The sequence below is a fragment of the Chenopodium quinoa genome, unplaced genomic scaffold (assembly GCF_001683475.1).
Source record: "Chenopodium quinoa cultivar QQ74 unplaced genomic scaffold, ASM168347v1, whole genome shotgun sequence".
Classification (NCBI taxonomy): Eukaryota; Viridiplantae; Streptophyta; class Magnoliopsida; order Caryophyllales; family Amaranthaceae; genus Chenopodium; species Chenopodium quinoa.
This window is the reverse complement of record NW_018744092.1, coordinates 2,072,745-2,084,916: the sequence shown is the minus strand read 5'-3', so window position 1 is coordinate 2,084,916 and position 12,172 is coordinate 2,072,745. Positions and strand designations below refer to the sequence as shown.

The 12,172-nt window shown below is 34.9% G+C and overlaps 1 pseudogene; it reads right to left on the bottom strand.

Annotated features, from left to right (window-relative positions):
• Positions 1–60: 60 nt before the first annotated feature.
• Positions 61–7,714, bottom strand: LOC110691815 (annotated as a pseudogene).
• Positions 7,715–12,172: the final 4,458 nt, after the last annotated feature.

Sequence of the window (12,172 nt, the reverse complement as noted above, 5' to 3'; positions counted from 1 at the left end):
TAATAATAATAATAACAATAATAATAATAATAAAAAAAAATTAAAAAAAAAAAAAAAAAAAGTAAAAAAAGCACCTTTATTGCAGGTGTTGGTATGCAACATTGCAATCATGTACACTTCTAACAAAGCTTAAACTAAATAATCGTTTTTTTCCCATTGATGAGACTACAATTTTAACTTCTAAAATTGATCCATCATACATGGTTAGCATGTAAGCAACCTTGATTTTCTATGTGGAACTCCCTGTATGTTGAGCATGTGTATCATGCTTATTTCATTCCCTATGTATTGAACAATATATGTTTGATTCTCACGAAACAAATCATACGTGGAAGAAGACATAAATCACACTAGATGGGAACAGTCAGCCAGATAATTCAGTAGGCAGCAGAAGGCTTGTATATATAAGATGGGAGCCGAGAATTTAGCTCCTATGTGAATATTTGAATAAGATAAAGAACGCTCCTCGTGTAACCATGCCTTGCGTTTCAGTTCATGAATCCTCACCACTCAGATCACCCCAGCGGACATTGTGCTTAGCAGCAAGGTAATGAGATCCGACAGGTCCCCTGCTTCCATATGGATACAGCTCTGGTGCTACCTTTTTTTCCTCTAGTGCCTGTAACAATGGCGTGAATAATGACCAAGCAGCATCTAGCTCATCACTTCTAATGAACAGCCTACGTTCTCCTTCTATTGCATCCAGAAGTAACCTCTCGTATGCATCAGGTATTTCTCCTCGATACCTTCACAAGTTAGTAGGCACTGTCAGGAAGTTGGTGGAAAGCGGGTAACAGACCTCCATACCAGTTCGTAAAACATTATTATGATTCAGGAAAGACATGATAATTGTTATCTACTTTTTTCTTTCATGTCAATAACAAGATACCCTTGTCACTATCAACATGAACTCACAGTTGTCAAGCATTCAACACATTTCAGGAGGAACAACATTATCAAATGCAAGTAATTAGAGCTGGCAAAAGCTGATACGACATGATAACATGACACAAACCAGACACGAAAAAAACGGGTTAGTGTCAAGGATTTTCAACACGTTTAATTAAACGGGTCAACCCGACACGACACGTTTAATTAAACAGGTTGGGTTAGTGTTGAGATTCTCAACACGAAATTAACATGACTCAACCCGCCTAACATAAAAACCCAATAATTTATGGAATTATTGATAAATCTATTGAACAAGACCAATATTTTTCAATTGAACACGACAACACGATATGAACCAAACATGAAAAAAGCAGGTTAGTGTTAAGGGTTTTCGACACGTTTAATTAATTGGGTCAACACGACACAACACGTTTATTAAATGGGTCGGGTTAGTGTTGACCTCCCCCAACTTGTTTAATTTCCGACATGAAAACGAACATGACACGACACGATTGCCAGGTCTACAAGTAATTGCCTTGGGCGGCATAAATGTTTCTAAGTCAAAAGGCCGGTGAGATATCTTCCAATGAAATTTCTGATTATATAAACACTTGTAAGTTGAAAAAGTATATAGCAACTAAGAAAGCTGAATTTTATAATGATACTTCAGTGCTGGCATAGTAAATAGTTTGCAAAAAGATATATGCTTACCTAGTACTGTAAAGCAAATTAAGGTCACTGCGGTCTAATCTCATACCAAGGCCAGGAACCTTGTTGTTGATCTTCAAGAAAATCGCTTCATCAGGTTGTACCCGGAGCACAAGCTCATTGGTTGCTTTATCCAAATCAGTACCAAAATTTTTCTTGTATAAGTTTCCAGGGACATGTCTAAACTGCACTCGTATTTCAGCTCTGCATTTCACATGGCAATAATCATTTTTGGTTCATGTAGCCGACCCCATTTATGAGATTAAGGCTTTGATTGATTGATTTCACAGGCCAAATGTGACATTTCTCAAAAAAAAAAAAATATAAAAAAATAAAGAAGAAAGCATAGGAGTAATAAAGATGTGTGCAAACCTCCTTGTATGAAGAGCTTTTCCAGCTTTCATCAAGAAAGGAACTCCATCCCATCGAGCATTGTCTATGAACAATGCTGCAGCTGCGAAAGTTGGAGTGAGACTATTCTTTGGCACCGTTGGATCATCTGTATATCCAGAGTAAGATTTGTTCCCTTTGGTGTGACCCTTGTATTGACCCACAACCACATCTTGAAGCTGAAGTGGTCGCATTGACCTAAGTACTTTCACCTAGATGCATGAGAGAGAACGATAAAACTTCTTGTCCAAAAGGGAAACAAAAGAATTATTTACAGAAATATAAGAATACCTTCTCATTTCTGATGTCCTCAGCGTCTAAGCTAACAGGTGTCTCCATGGCAAACAAGGCTAGTATTTGAAGAAGATGGTTTTGCATTATATCTCGGATTATTCCATAGTTATCAAAGTATCTAAGAGCAAAATCAATTGAAAAAGTTAATTCACATGCTTAGTGATATATTAAGCAAATTTGAGCCTTTATAACTTACCCCCCTCGTCCCTCTGTACCAAAATCTTCAGAGAATATGAACTGGACATTCCGGATGTAGTTCCTTGACCACAGAGGCTCAAAAACAAGATTTGAAAAGCGTAGAACAGATAGATTCTCAACCAGCTCCTTCCCCAAATAGTGATCAATCCTAAACAGACATTCAAGTTTAACATGGTAAAAAACCTCTATATCTAATACTACAATAAAATATTTAACACATTAAAAATATATCAACTGTAATCACACCTGAATATCTGGTCCTCAGTCAAGTACTGCTTCAAGCTTCTAGTCAGCTCACGAGATGAATCTGAGTCACGTCCAAATGGCTTTTCAACTATAACCCTCGTCCATCCACTTGCAGAAGAAGCTCGATGGCTTAAACATCGGACCACATCCACAAAAATGTTTGGTGGTATTGAAAGGTAATATAGCCTATTTGGCAATCTACCAGCCTACAGAGATAGAAGTCAAAGTTTCAATTCTCGAAATCCCAATAATTTAACATTATCCAAACAGGAAAGGGTACTTCTTGGCTTTATACAGCATAATAGTGATCAAGACCACTACATGTAAGAAAACTCATTATAAGTAAAATTAACCAGTAAGTAACAAATTAACAATAGTTCTTTGTCTGAATGGAATGTGGCTGTGTTCAGTTAATGGCTACCACAAAATGTGGCTGTTCTCGCCGCATATACATTGGAATACACCTTCCATGTTCAAGCTTTGGCTTCAAGATATTTCACTAAGTTAAAGCTAATTTGACAAGAAAATGAACACCAAAGCAGTAGCTATTCTCTGTCACTCTGATATATTTAGTGCTTGTTTGATTGACATTAAAAAAACATGGGAAGGATTTGTTTGGTTGGCAAAAAGATAAGAAGTTCTAGTGTTAAACTGCCCACAAAATAAAGAAGTTGCTTACCTATGTCCCTCTAGGTGAGTAGAACTTCCTATGCTCAACCAAATAACATCTTGCACTTAATTGGAAATAGGAATACATGGCAGAAACAACTTCCCAGGACCTACTTTTTACCAAACGAAAACTCAATCAGTACTGATTGTCAGTATTAGTAAGATGAGTGAATAGAATAACAAAGCTGAATACATGTAATTAGGGAACAATAATGAGAGCTACCTTGCTCAGGTTTAAATTTGTAAGCAAGTGGAGAGGTTTGATGTCTTGAGTATACTTGGGTAGTTTTGGAGATTATGTAACCTAGATATATCTTACATTTTAGATGGTGTAATGAAAGGTCTAGCTAGTTGGCTGGTTGAATTAAGCAACAGGAAAGAAGATGATGAAGATTATTTAGTTAGTCTTGCATATGCCAAATAGAGTAATGAAAGAAATGGAGTAAATAGATAACTAGAGATGTCTCAATGTGTTCTGCCATAAATCCACTACAAGTTGCACCAATTTCATTTGATCATGTGTAATCATGTGAGTCATGAACTTACACCACATTTGGAGTTTTATTCCAATCATATATAGAGCACATATGCTGGAATAAACCCGCTACAAGTTGCACCATTTTCATTTGATCAGGTGTGAGTCATGAACTTACACCACATTTGGAGTTCTATTCCAATCATGATTCATGATAGAGCACGTATAAGCTCCCTTCCAAATTTTGTATCACATCGTATAATTACAAGGCACAGAGTTTGTTAATTTGGTTCCACTATTTGCACTCATAAAGTCCTAAGAGGTAGGATGTCGAATAAGGATCAAGTTATCAGACATACAATTTTTCGTTGCAGAGAGCATATAGAAGGTATAAACCTGTTTGTTTCCTGAAGATTATTTACAATTTTATCTCCTAGTATAAATTCTTGTGCTAGTTTCTTTATTCCTCAATATTCAGCAGAGTAGCAAAACTGTTGACTTCCCTATCTCTTAACATTTTTCTGTCCCAATTTTCGGTGTCAAGATCTTTTAGCTTATCTATTTCCTTACATTCTTCAGTCCCATTGACAAATTAAGGTGTCAAAGTAGGCAGCCTCCATTGGATCAAGTAGTAATTATCGTATTTGAAATCAGACACTTTCCTTGTTCAATTTATCAAAAATAAGTTCACAGCCAAACCCTAGAAGGTACCAAATAATATACACATTTGAGTTCAGTTAGAGAAAATCAGCAAGTGTTTTACCTCTTTTTCTTTAAGCTTACAGTCCAATCCTGAAAAGTCGTCCTCAGAATTATACTGGCCCGAATGGTAAAAGCATCTTTGCAAAAAATGATCCATTTTTTCACCACAATTTTCCCTGAAAGACCTCAGAGTTTGTTAATAAATGCAAAGTTGTTCATGAATAACTAAGCAAAACAGAAGGTTAACGTTTGACATACCTCTGGTCTACTCTACAGGTTAAGGTTGTACTGATCATGTTTCGCAGCTCTTCATCATTCATTTTTGTTCGTGAATAACCAAAGATTGTGAAGCTCTGCGTTAAGTTGTTGCATGTAACACTTATATACATACAGTTCCGTTGCAGTTGCTCATCTCATTGATACAATAATGAAAGTAAATTATGTATATAAGTCATATCTTTAACAAAGATAAAATACCTCAGGAAGAAAGTTTTCATAATAGAGAGCAAAAAGGGCAGGAAAAATCTTCTTTTTGGCAAGATCTCCGGAGGCACCAACTACAATTATGCTCAGTGTGGGCTCTTTTTTGTCAGATTTCAACAGGGGGAGCGACTGAAATTCTACTGACGAGTCAAAATTCTTTGCAACAATTGGGTTTGCAGCCACACCTGCACAAAGCCCAAGAGATTGAACATTCGTAATGAAAAAGTGTAAGAGATGTATTGTATGATAATGCATATGAAGAAATTTTATGATTACAAATTTTGCACAAAGCTGTCTAGAAATCAATCACTAAGATCAAAATCAAATAGTTTATAACATAGGCCTCAATGCCTTTATTCACAAATGCAAGAGATCCAAGCAATGCAAGTGAGTCAACCTGCCTAAAGTGAACCTCTTATCATTCTGTAAATGGGCAGACAAAACAAAACAATATTCCATAATCAGAATTCAAGCATTGCCATCTTTTAATTCCAAATTGAATAAGGGAAGAAAAATAAGATTGTTAGGTGGGATGCCATCATTGGAAACCAAAGACCATTAATAAACAAAACAGTTACTTGGGCAAGTAACTATGATTAAGAAGCAACATAGTGCAATTTTGTGAAAATTATTAAAGTTTCAAACACTTTATACGAGAAATTGATAGCATGAAAGCAATACTTTAGTACAGAAACTTAATGATTCTGTATAGTATGAGGAGAAGAGTATAGAGCAATGCACTACAAAAAAAAAAAAAAAAAATGAAAAAGGGTGAATTTGGGAAAAGAACAGGATAGTACAGCGGCAATTCATAAGAACAGGACAGAAAACTACTTCATTGACGTAGTAGGTATTCAAATTTAGGATTATCTATACTTCGCTGAAATCAGTATGTTGAAGATATTGCCAAATTGGCAGCTTCAACAAGCTCCTGTTAATTACATAAATTCTTTGATAACCAGCGGTTTTTAACAGATGAAGAAAAGCTAAAACTAATATTTGTCCTCACTCCTCACTTCGGAAACAGTAGTTCCCTTGACTTTTTGGAAATCGTTGTTATCTTCCAGAATGATACAAAAAGAAAAGGCTGCTAAACAGCCAGGCAGACTGCAGAAAAGAAGCAATGATCGAAGAAGGTAAAGAGTGTTTTTCCTTAAGTTTCATGTACCCTCATCTCCAACTAGCAAAAAAACCAGTATAAACACTTATGGTCCAGAAAACTGGGTTGCTTATATGGTCCAACAAAATTATTCTTACCACGCGGCACTTAGCCTCATATCTTGGCCACCATCACCATGACATACACTCAAATGACTGATGAACCAAGGCCTAGTTATCCTGCAGCATTACAACCCTGCTATATTCACCTAAAAATTCAAATTTAGAATTTCACACATTTTTTTCACTAGATACAACAAGAGCATTTAAAACTTCCAAGTTAAGAAGTTGCTTGAAAAGTAGTACTAGGGGAAAAACCATACACTAGCCTGGATATCTCAGACCGCTAATTAAGCTAAAACATCTCCCTTACTAGTTGCTCAAAGCCTCGAATTCTGTTATCTACCAATCTACCATATGACCATATCTTACACTTAATGGAAAGTTTCATTTACAATACTTCCAAAGCAGTGCTCCAAATGCATTTTCCCACATTACCAATATTTATTCCATAGTTTTCAATTGAATAATATAAATCTTAACCACCATTAGGAAAAAGAAATCAGTAGCAGTTCAAAATGCCATTGTTGAGTACCATAGTTGTTAAAAATCATTGAGGCAATAGCTTTTGATTATCCACAACACAATAATGCCACAATGTATCTCCTTAAAAATCACAGTTGGACCCAAATTACAATTAACAAATCCAAATTAGCACACTTTTAAGGCATCCATAGACAAAATTTCTGCTTCTTGTAACTAATAATTCTACTAAATGAAAGAAAGCAACTATGACAGCACAGCTAAATTGGAATTCAATCAGAAAAATGAAACTTGCAGAAAGCAAGATTAACCTTATAGCAGCCCAAAAACAAGATTAACCTTCACCTATATACCCGTGTCGTACACTCTTATAAAACGCACTCTATTTTGGACCAAAATCAAGAAAAAATATCATAACATTTGAACGTCACGTGTGCCACTTCTAGCCGAGTCTAATTAACATATGGATTAAATAATTAAAACAACTAAAAGAACGACGCATTAAAGCAAGAAAAATTACCATCTTGAAGAGAAACATCACTTAAAGGACCATTTGAAAATTCAGAATGGAAACACTTTGTTTGGTAGAATCTTGAAAGAATGTGAGACACCCATTTGGAGAAATAGAGCTTTGAAGGCATAATAATGGAAGAAGATGGCAAGAAACAAGTTCCTCCATTTTTAAGGGTAATTGGAGAAATTTTAACAGCTGCTATGGAAGATGAACAAGCGCTCAAATGCTTAGCCATGCAATAAATTGGGAAGCCAAAATTTTGAAGTTTTTGTATAAGATCAAATTTTTACATGAAAAATATCTTGGGTGTAGATTTTAAAGAGATAAATTGAGGATTTTTTGATACAATTTGGCTAAAATGATCAGGAAAATGTAAGTAGAAAACTGTTCAAATGAGTAGGATGGTAGGGTCGTTTGTGATCTTTAATATGAGGCTATGAATATTTCTTGCTTTCTTTGTAATATACGAAGTACCTATCTCAGCAATATCATGGGCAATGAGCACTATCTATATCTAACTATCTAAGTATCTATATTGGCTTTATAAGGTGGCATTGGCCACATTATTTATTATTTTGGATCTTAGCTCTTGCCCGTCCTATTAAGCATGACCAATGGTTGCCTAAAATTATTTGGTCGTGAAATATTGTTATGGATCCATCTAGAAGTGATCATCAATGGTTTAGCCCGCTAGCCCAAAGCCCAAAAAATAGTGTCAGTTTAGGCAAGCTTAAAAACACATTTTTAGTTCAAAACTCAAAGTCAACTCGAAAAAATCACGAAAAGCCCGTTTTGATCCGACAAGCCCGACACATTCTTTGCGGGTTTGGGTATGATGTTTTATGCTAAGGCATGATCCGACCCGACCCGAATATTGATCACCTCTAGTTTCATCCCATAGGTAACACATGTAAGCTTGCTATTATCTATTTATCTTGTGTTTGTGAGTCCAATATTGTGGTCTCATGTTTTTAGGTGCAAGTAGAATTCTATGAGTTGGCTTCAAAAAGAAGCTTACAGTAGATTATTTGTTGTATCCTATTGGCCTATAGAGGCAAGGGAGCAGCAAAAATTTACGTGCACAAAAAGAAAATAACGAGAGGAGGGAAGAAGGTTTGAGAGAGTTACTTCGGATTTATCAAGACAGGCTTCACAAACATGTTGTTTGCTTGATATTGCGGCCGTTGGATTTTGTTAAAACTTGGTCTGTTGGTCATTGTAGTTGGGGACATATACAGCCTCATTTTGAACGGTCAGATCTACGATTTGAACCCGAGTTTGTTTATAAACCTCTGTGCTTGGTGATGTTCTTCACATTTACTCTTTTCTAGTTGTTAATCTCTTATATTCTTTGGTGGGGTTGTAATTGCTGTGAACTGATTTGAGCTCATTTTCCCCTCAATTTTATTATGATAAGAGACGAAGAAAAAGCGCACTCCGTCTCGTGTCAAAAGAGGTTTTCCATGTATATATCATGTGTCGTTGTGATTTTGTTCCTTCCATGTTGTTTGTTCTTGCTATCCATCTAAGTTGTTTACTTGGTGAATTATTTGCTTGATTATGTATGGTGAATTGTTGAATTGGCATTGTTATTCTTAATTATGGGTGTTGTACTGTGTATTGGAGTTGATCCTTGTGGGAGTAGTGTATACTACTAAAGTCCTACAATAATAATTTCACTTTCTTTCCATTTATTTATGATGAAAATTGGTGACTGTTTTTTTTAATACAAAGAAAGAGATTTATTTATATTAACAGGCGATAGCCAAAGTTGGAATTACAACAAGCATCATGTAATTTATACATTGAAAATTGATGCTGCCCAAAAAATTGTCTATGAGAAAGGCTGTACTAAATCCGCTAAGTATTACTTCCATAACCAGCTAAAGTTTCCACCTGAACTACTCAAAAACAACTTTCATCCATTGAAAAGAAGGGCTGAAATTAATGATGTGCAGCAGCAGCCACCCTTGCAAGATCAGCTTCATATATGTCACGAACGCATTCAGGCACAAGGTAATGGGTCTTGTATCCCACTACCATATCTTTGCCATAAACCGCAAGCTTGTGAGCTAAGACATTCTTTTCCCTGGGCACATGTGAGATTACAGCTACCTCAAAGCGACTAAGAACAACAGCTACATCACACATTGCAGCTGCTAGCTCATGATGAGGACTAGGTCCTGAAGTGAGCAGCATTGTTCAAAGTGAATCAGCATCTATTTCAATCTTCAACTTCTTGATTTTCAGGTCATCAGCAATGGACAAACCATCATTCAATGCATACAACTCTGCTGCAAGTGGGGAGACAGCCTCATATTTGCATGAAAAGCTTAGATACCAAGTACCATCAGCGCGTCTCACAACTCCTCCACTAGAAGAAATAGCTGAGTTCATCCACGCACCATCCGTGTTAATTTTGAAATGATCAGCCTTAGGTGCTTCCCACTTCTTGCTAGAACTCTTAGCCTTACCTTTCTTATTCTCATTAGCTTCCTGCAATAAAGTACTAGTGAATTGATAGTCCAACAGAAACTTAGTGAATAGGGAATGCGAATCAACAATTTTATTTTCAAAAACCATGGTATTTCTTTGTGACCAGATATGCCATAGAGCTGTGACAAAAATTAGCTTCCATTTTTTGTCCCTGACCAGGGTATACTTCATCCAAACATCCCAACTTGCATTCTTGAAAATATGAGAATTAAAACTGGTTGGATGGTAAACTCTATTAAATATATCATTCCATAAAATAGAAGATGAGAAATAATCCCGAAACAAATGAATATGTGATTCATTATATAAGTTGCATCTTGAGCATGTAGGAGAAACTAAAGGCATAAAAACTGATATTAAATCAGCCACAAGAAAGATAGAATGAGCGCAATTCCAAGCAAACATTTTATACTTAAAAGGTGCATGAACTTTCCACAAAGCCTTCCAAGAATGTAAATTAAGAGAAGGGACACAATTCCCCTTTAATAAGAAATGGTATGCTAATTTGATGGTAAAGAACTAAAGATGCCAGTTTTACTAAGATCCCAAGTCACAAAATCTTCCATGTCATGAATTTTAGAAAATTGGTGACTAAAGTATGACCAATTACTCTATTGTTGTGAAAAAAAAAAAAAAAAAAAAAATTGGTCATCATTTTTTTTAATAGTTGGTTCATTGAAAAACAAATTTAAAAAAAAAGTGTAATGTTTTTCACATGTTGTGCTATGATTATTTGGTGACTAAGTATGACCAATTACTCTATTGTTGTACAAAAAAATAAAAATTGGTCATCATTTCTTTTTTAATAGTTGGTTCATTGAAAAACAAATTTTTAAAAAAATGTTTCACATGTCGCGCTATGGATATTTGTGCAAGAACCAACTTCGTTCATGAAAATGATCCATCTCACTCCTCTTTATTCTTATCTCATCTATTTTTATCAACAAAAATCCTTCTCTCAATGATTTGGTCATCCATAGGCCTTACTCTAATCATGTATTTATTGCATAAAAACTGTGTTGTGGAATTGTAGGAAGTAGGGTTGATAATGATCCCACTCAAATTCGTAAAATCAAACTCCAATTTGAATTATTTGAGCTTCGCATGACTTGAGAATTCGTGAGATTGAGTATAAATTGGAAGAAGTTTGAATGTTTGATCTTATGGATTCTCAAGTCATGCAAAGTTTAAATTGAGATTTGATCATTGTTGGATTAGGCCAAAATTGAGAGATAGAGATTAAGCCAGATTTTAGTAATATGGTCTAATAATAATCTAGCATGTTCTAAACAAAATTAAATACTTTAGCCCTTCTTGTCAAAAAAATCTTTAGCCCAAGATCCAAGGCCCAATGATGGTCCTCTAGGCAGATAGGCCTAATCTAATTCGAATGTCAGTTCTACATCCTTAGGCCTTTAACTAATTACAAGTTTTACAATTCTCAAGTCACAAATTAAGAATGGTACACAACTATTATTTGTTAATAGAAATTATAAAATATTAATATTTTAATATACAAATGTTAAGAATCTTAAGATAAATTTTATAACATGATACATTCCAACATACGATTTCACAAATTAACAAAAAAGTGGTCAAAAAAAGTATATCAATAGTGCAAAAAGTCAAATAGATGTGAGTAATATGAGACAACCGGAGTTGTAGACAACGTATTGTTGTGAATTTGTGAGTATAATTGTCAAATTTTCTTTTTATCCACATAAAAGTTGTGTCGACTGTCAACACTACAATTATACGCCACATATTGCATTAATCAACTATTTAATTATGTTTTTTTTAATACTTTAATTGTAACAATCTACTTAATTTTAGTTAATTATGTTGATATTGTGAAAATGAGATTGAGAAATTATGGGCCTTAAAATTTATGAGGGTATGTTAATTTTGACTACTTATAAGTTTATAGATATTTCCTACAAAGGCTACAACTGTTGTTTACACCCCTTCAAGAAGTTGATTGTTGTTAATATTCCAAGAGAATAAACATGGTGCCTTTGGTCCAAAAAATAGATGAATGGTTGTTATTTTGTTAATTTATGACCATAGTACAAAACGAGTGTAGGTAAAAAGAAAAGTTGGACTTAGCCCACTAGTGACAAGAAACCCTTTTTTATAGGTCACTTATTTTGAGACTAGTATATAGTACGGAATTGGATTTTGGAATACTTATAAATCTATATTATTCAAAGGTGAGAAAAAAATTAGGGTACCCTAAATCGAAATAAAAAATCTGTTAGAAATCGCAAGTTTCGAAGGCAGAATTTTTGTACAAGAGGTTTTGGTTTGTGCAAGGGGTTTTGGTCCCAAATAGTAAAAAGGAGAATCTGTTGCAACCTAGGTTGTATGAAAACGGATACTGACACGAATACGGGTATGAAACGGAT